The 6432-nt window shown below is 42.5% G+C and overlaps 1 protein-coding gene and 1 long non-coding RNA gene across 4 annotated transcripts in view; both read left to right on the top strand.

Annotated features, from left to right (window-relative positions):
* LOC109847991 (receptor-like serine/threonine-protein kinase SD1-8) overlaps nucleotides 1-6432 on the top strand; it is a 21232-nt gene that overhangs the window by 4896 nt on the left and 9904 nt on the right. The window lies entirely within an intron of this gene.
* Nucleotides 1-6432, top strand: part of LOC109848010 — a 12989-nt gene that overhangs the window by 964 nt on the left and 5593 nt on the right. The window contains exon 1 of one of the 2 annotated variants that reach the window (XR_002248669.1): nucleotides 7-701. The exons of the other annotated variant lie outside the window; for it this stretch is intronic. This is a non-coding gene — a long non-coding RNA (uncharacterized LOC109848010). Of the gene's footprint in view, nucleotides 1-6; nucleotides 702-6432 lie in introns of those variants that run through there. 2 annotated transcript variants of the gene reach the window in all.

A 6432-nucleotide genomic window follows, 5' to 3' on the forward strand; every position in this document is an offset into this window, starting at 1 on the left:
TGCCCTCTTATTCTTCCCTGCAGCCGCACCCAGCCCTCCCTCATCAACCTGCCACTGCCCATCTCCTCCTCAACAGCAGTCGCGCTTCCCCTTCCTGCCCCACACCCCCGACAGTAGCCGACACTCGACTTCCCCTCTCCTGCCCTTTTTCTTTCCCAACAACTAGTGCCAACCCCGCTTCCCCCCTCCTTTAACTGGAGCAGCCACCACCAACACTGCAGGCGACCACATCGTCCAATCGACACTGTCACTTCCGTCGACACTCAGTTTGTCGTCGTCGACGATCAGTCCGCCATCATCACTGATCGGTTTGTTGTCATCCAGTTCGGCGTCGCTGCCCGCATCGTCGTCGATTCGAGTCCTGATTCTACAGCCCTTTGGTGAATGGTCGATCCTGAAGCTGAAGACGCCCAGTTCGTGTATGATCCAGAGACAGGTGTGGTTGATTTACAGCTCTCTCAGTGGTTTGATTATCAGTCGTTCGAGACCGTAGCCGAATACATTGAGCGCGTGACTCCGCAGATTGCTGAGAACGTGGAGAGTCGTTTGGGAATCAGCTCGTAGCACCGATGCTTCTATCCAGACACGTCGCTTCATCCCAGTTACGTAGCTCTCGGAGGAGAACTTCCGCCACTCAGATTTGGTGTCATCACACCATTTTTTTGAGGTCCCTCACGTCGAACCAGTTCAGCCTGACGAAGGTTTAGTTTTTTTCGACCCAGTATTTTCGGAAGCACTATTCCGTGCGTGTTACTATTAATTTTAATATCAATTGTGATTGTGTTGTATTCTGTTTGATTAGTGAGCAAGTGATTTTGTTGCCAAGTATATCTGCAAATCTAAATGTTACAAGTCGAACCTTATTACGATAACGGATCATTACATTTATTTTCTGAATAATTTACAAGGCTGTAAACTTAGTACATTGACAACTTTTGCTTAAAAATCATCTAGAGCTTCATTTTATTCTCGAGTTTCCTGCCAAGATCAATCGATGATTTGGTGAAGCATTGTTGTCGCTGTTCTTCATACCTGCATACACATTGTTTCACATCATTTTTGGTATCAGAGTGTGGTTCTAGGTTAGGAAATTTTTAGATTAGTTTAATTGAGTCTTTTATTTGATAAAAAATTATTATTACCATTCATCTCATTTAGCTGTTAGTGCATACCAATCATCTCATTTAGTTGTAATGCATGCCCACTCACACAGGTCTACACTATCGATTAGGAGAGTCAAGTGAATCGACTAGTGAGTCCAGCATGCCAGACAGTATAGAATCCGAACTCCTTAAGAAATTCGAAGAGCTAGTAGGACAACTAGGTGCTGTAGTCCAGGAGTGCAGAGCTACCCGTGAGGCCCTGACGGATTTTCAGAATGAAACCAACAAAAGGTTCGCTATGCTCGAAGAAGCACGTATTGCAACCCCGCCGCCGCAAGGTCAAGGTTATGAACACATTGTTCATCGACCCCCACATTAACTTGTGTCTGATCCAGATGTGCAATACCTAAGGAGCATTAAAGTTGAAGCACCAACCTTTGATGACAAGCTTGACCCATAAGCTTTCTTGGACTGGCTGAATAATTGATATGGATCGCTACTTCGATTGCTACGTCTTGACGGAACCCCGAAAGGTTAAGTTCACATCAATGAAACTTACTGGACCAACTTGCCAATATTGGTCCAATCTCGAAACGTTAAGGCATATTAGAGGTGAGTTACCGATTTTAACTTAGCGAGAAATGGCTGATGAGCTAAAAAGGAAATACCTCCCGCCATCGTTTTATCAGAGATTGCTAAACGAGTGGCATCGCCTTACTCAAGGAATCAAATCTGCGGAAAAATACGTTGCTTAATTTGACGAATTGTTCACTCGATGCAGCGCCATTGAGCAAGAGGCGCCAATGAAAGTCTTATCGAAGTTTAGAGCGGGATTGAGAAGTGGCCTCCAAACCGAACTCTTTGCTAGAGGAATAGATATCCTTGAGAGAGCCTACGCCTTAATTCAAGATTTGGATGAAGCTAAATCCCATTAATCTCATAAGAGTCAATACTTCCGAACTCATTCCTCTCAGCCCACCCGTGCCCCTACGTCTAGTCAATCTCAGAGTCGATCTAACCTAGTTCTTCCTAGCCTAGAGTCGACCCCAAGGGAAAAGAACCAGAGAGAGATTTCTCTAAGATTAGCCCTCACGTCAAGTGCTACAAATGTCAAGGGTATGGACATGTTTCTGCGAACTGCTCGACTCGTCATAAAGTTTCTATCAACGATGACCAATATGAATATGAACTGTACTTGATAAAGATGAATTTGTCCATCAAGTTGATGATGATACCGATGATTTTGAGGATGACGTAGATGATACTGTCTTAGGTTGTCTTAGACAAATTGAGATCACGACCATACCTGTTGTTAGATACGTCATCTCCTAACCCAAAGCTGTTGATGATTGGAGACGTACTTCTATCTTTCACACGTTCACAAAGATTGGCGATAAGAATTGTAAAGTGATCGTGGAAGATGCATTGATGCGGTCTCCTCAGCTATGATAACTAAGATTGGTCTTAAGACCGTACACCATCCTAATCCATACAAGGTATCGTGGATTAATGACACTGCACTTTATGTCCAAGAGAGGTGTTTAGTCCCTCTTCAATTTGCCATTTACAAGGATAAGGTTTGGACCGTTTGGTGTGATGTTCTGAAATGAATGTGGGTCAAGTGATTATTGGAAGACCCTAGTTGTTTGATAACAACATTCATATCTTCAGACGGTCAAACATGCTATTGTTCGAGCATGACGGGAAGGTCAAGATCCTTCCGGTTCAACCGAAAGGTAGTGACAAGCAGCCTACTCCAGACAAGTCTTCCAAAGGCATTAACCTGATTGGAGCCAAAGAGATCGATCGTGAACTGGCCAATAGAGCTCCCGTTTTCATCTTCACTCCTAGATAAGCTCCCGAGGATATTACCGATGTGGTTCCTCCAGAAGTCGCTCTTGTGTTAAAAGAATTCTATGACGTCTTCCCCGAGGACCTCCCAGATCAGTTACTCCCGATGCGTGATATCCAACACGCAATTGATTTAGTTTCGGGAGCAACCCTTCCCAATTTACCTCACTATCGGATGAACCCCAACAAACATGCAGAGCTGAAGAGGCAAGTTGATGAGCTGCTGAAGAAAGGCTTTGTGAAAGAAATCATGAGTCCTTGTGTGGTCCCCGCGTTACTGACGCCTAAGAAAGATGGAACATGACGTATGTGTGTAGATAGCCGTGCAATTAACAAGATCACGGTGAAGTATTATTTCCCCATTCTCCGGTAAGATAACATGTCTGATCTAATGTCTAGAGCCACTATCTTTTCGAAGATTGATCTTAAGAGTGGCTACCATCAGATTCGCATCCGTCCCGGTGACGAATGGAAGACAACTTTCAAGACGAAAGATAAATTGTACGAATGGATGATCATGCCCTTTGGCTTGACTAATGCTCCGAGCACTTTTATGAGAGTGATGACTCAAGTACTCCGCTCATTCACTAGAAAATTCTTGGTGGTATACTTTGATGATATTCTTATTTACAGTCGATCTCGTGAGCAACATGTAGACTATCTGCTTCAAGTCTGTGTTGAGTTAAGAAAAGAACAACTCTATGCCAATCCTAAAAAATGTACTTTTCTTACACAACAAGTTATTTTTCTAGGATTCGTGGTCTCTTCTGAAGGAGTATCCGTTGGCCATGAAAATGTTAGAGCTATCGAAGAATGACCTGAACCCAAGAACATCAGAGATGTTCGAAGCTTTCACGGACTCGCTACTTTTTATCGTCGGTTTGTCAAGGGTTTCAGCACCATCATGGTCCCTATTACCGATTGCTTTGAAGAAAGGCGACTTTGAGTGGTCAAAGGTGGCTACCAAGGCCTTCGTGGAGATCAAGCAAAAAATATCGCAGGCGCCTGTTATGCGCTTACCTGATTTTTCTAAGGTCTTTGAAATTGCATGCGATGGCTCTGGTATTGGTATTGGTGGAGTTCTATCTCAAGAAGGACATCTTGTTGCTTACTTTAGCGAGAAGTTGAATGATACAAGACAACTCTATTCCATCTATAATAAAAATTCTATGCGGTGATATAATCTCTTCGCCACTGGCGTCACTACCGACTGCCGAAAGAATTCGTCATATATTCTGATCATGAGGCCCTTCGATATATTCATTCCCAAAAGAAGCTGAATGACAGATATGGTCGATGGGTTGAGTTCCTCTAGGACTACACCTACACGATTAGACATAAAGTAGACGTAGAAAATAAGGCCGCTGACGCACTTAGTCGCCGCATGCACCTTCTTTCCATTATGAGTGCGGAAGTAATCGATTTTGAGAAAGTCAAAGATCAGTATGAGTCGTGCTCTGATTTTGGCAAAGTTTACACTTTGCTGAGTGATGGAGTGACCCGTGAAATAGATGGTTTTCTCCTAAAGGATGGATATCTTTTCCATTTTAACAAGTTTTGTATTTCCAACACCTCTCTAAGAGAAATTTTTATTTCGAAACTACATGCTGGAGGCCTTGCGAGACATTTTGAGAATAACAAGACTGTCGAGGCAGTTGAATGTCGCTTTTACTGGTCAAGCATTAAACGTGACATTGTTAGGCTAATGGGTCGATGTCACACATGCCAACTGGCTAAGCAACATAAGCAAAATACTAGTCTGTACACTCTTACTGTCCCAAATTGTCCATAGCAGGATGTCAGTATGGATTTCGCGTTAGGACTTCCAAAAACGATTAGAAAATATGATTTTGTCCTTATTGTTGTGGACCGATTCTCTAAAATGGCCCACTTCATACCGTGCTCCAAGAATTCCGACGCTTCTCATGTGGCTAAGTTGTACTTTAACGAAGTTAAACTGCATAGATTACCGAAAACAATTATGTCTGATAGGGACGTTAAGTTTATTTTTGGAAAACCTTTTGGCACAAGATGGGAACTAAGCTTCAACTATCAACGGTCTTTCATCCCCAGACCGATGGTCCAACTGAGGTAGTTAACAAGAGCTTAGGTAACCTATTAAGAATGCTAGTTGGTGAGAATCTTAGGGATTGGGATCAACATCTCTGCCTACTGCTGAATTTGCTTATAATAACTTCGTAAATAGGTCTACAGGTGTCAGTCCAACTGAAGTCGTGTATAGTTACAAACCTAGACAACCTATAGATCTTTTCCCCGTGCCTGCACATCACAGAGTATCTGAGTCAGCATTTGCATTTGCATCTCGTATTCATGACTTGCATAAGAAAATCAGTAAAAAGATCATCGATAGCAATGCTAACTATAAAATGTGAGCAAATCTAAAAAGAAGGTTCAAAGAATTTAGTATTGATGACTACGTGATGGCTCGGATACGTCCGGAACGGTTTCTTCCGGGAACTGTTAAAAAGTTGCATGCACTAAGTGCAGGGCTTTTCAAAATTCTCAAGAAAATTAATGATAATGCTTATGTTCTCGACCTTACTGAAGGTTTTAATATTGATTCGACTTTTAATATTGAGGATTTAGTAGAGTATAAAGGCCTATATTTAAACCCTGACAACCCACTGGTTGATGAGCCTACCCTTGAGCCTATTTCTGAGAGCTCCCCTTTACCTCCACTTCTCCAGATATCACCCTCATATACAACACATGACATTGATAATATTATTGATGATAAGATTGTTTCTACTAGCGATGGTGGTATCCATAGGTACTTAGTGCGTTGGAAAGGTCGACCTGAGTCTGATGATACTTGGCTCGGTCGAGGTGACTTACAGAGGATAGATTCAGATCTTCTTGAGCAGTATGACAGCCGTCCAGATTTACACTCGACAGGGTCGAGTTCTCTCCCACCTGGGGAGAATGATAAAGATATCCAGATGCGTACACGGGATTTTCGCCGAATTTATCAGCGCAGGAGACGCCTCGTTTCAGCGTTGTATCAGATCCCTACTATGTGGTTTTGATTTTTAGTTTAGTAGTTATTTCAGTTAGTAGTATTTCAGTTGTAATAGTTAATTTGAATTTTGAATTTTGGTTTTGGATTTGGTAGTTAATCAGTTTTAGTAACTGACTGATTGTGATTGATTGTGAGAGATTTGAGTGATTTAGGGAATCTTGTATTTTCTATTCTATTTAAACACAATTGCAATCAGGATTAATCATTGAAGAATGAAATAAAAATTGTATTGGCTTAATTTAGGTGTGAAACCCTAGACTGATACTTATGTTCTTCTCGTTTGTTTCTCCTAGTTGCCAACCCTTCTTTGTTTTCCCCACGTCAAACACCCAGTCGCACAACCTCAACCTCAACCCTTCTTCGTCCCTCTCATCTGCCACCGCCCAGCCTTCCCCTCCCCTTAGCTACCGCCCACTATTATCCTCCATAAGCAACTGC

This window comes from Asparagus officinalis, chromosome 7, assembly GCF_001876935.1.
Source record: "Asparagus officinalis chromosome 7, Aspof.V1, whole genome shotgun sequence".
In the NCBI taxonomy this organism is placed as follows: Eukaryota; Viridiplantae; Streptophyta; class Magnoliopsida; order Asparagales; family Asparagaceae; genus Asparagus; species Asparagus officinalis.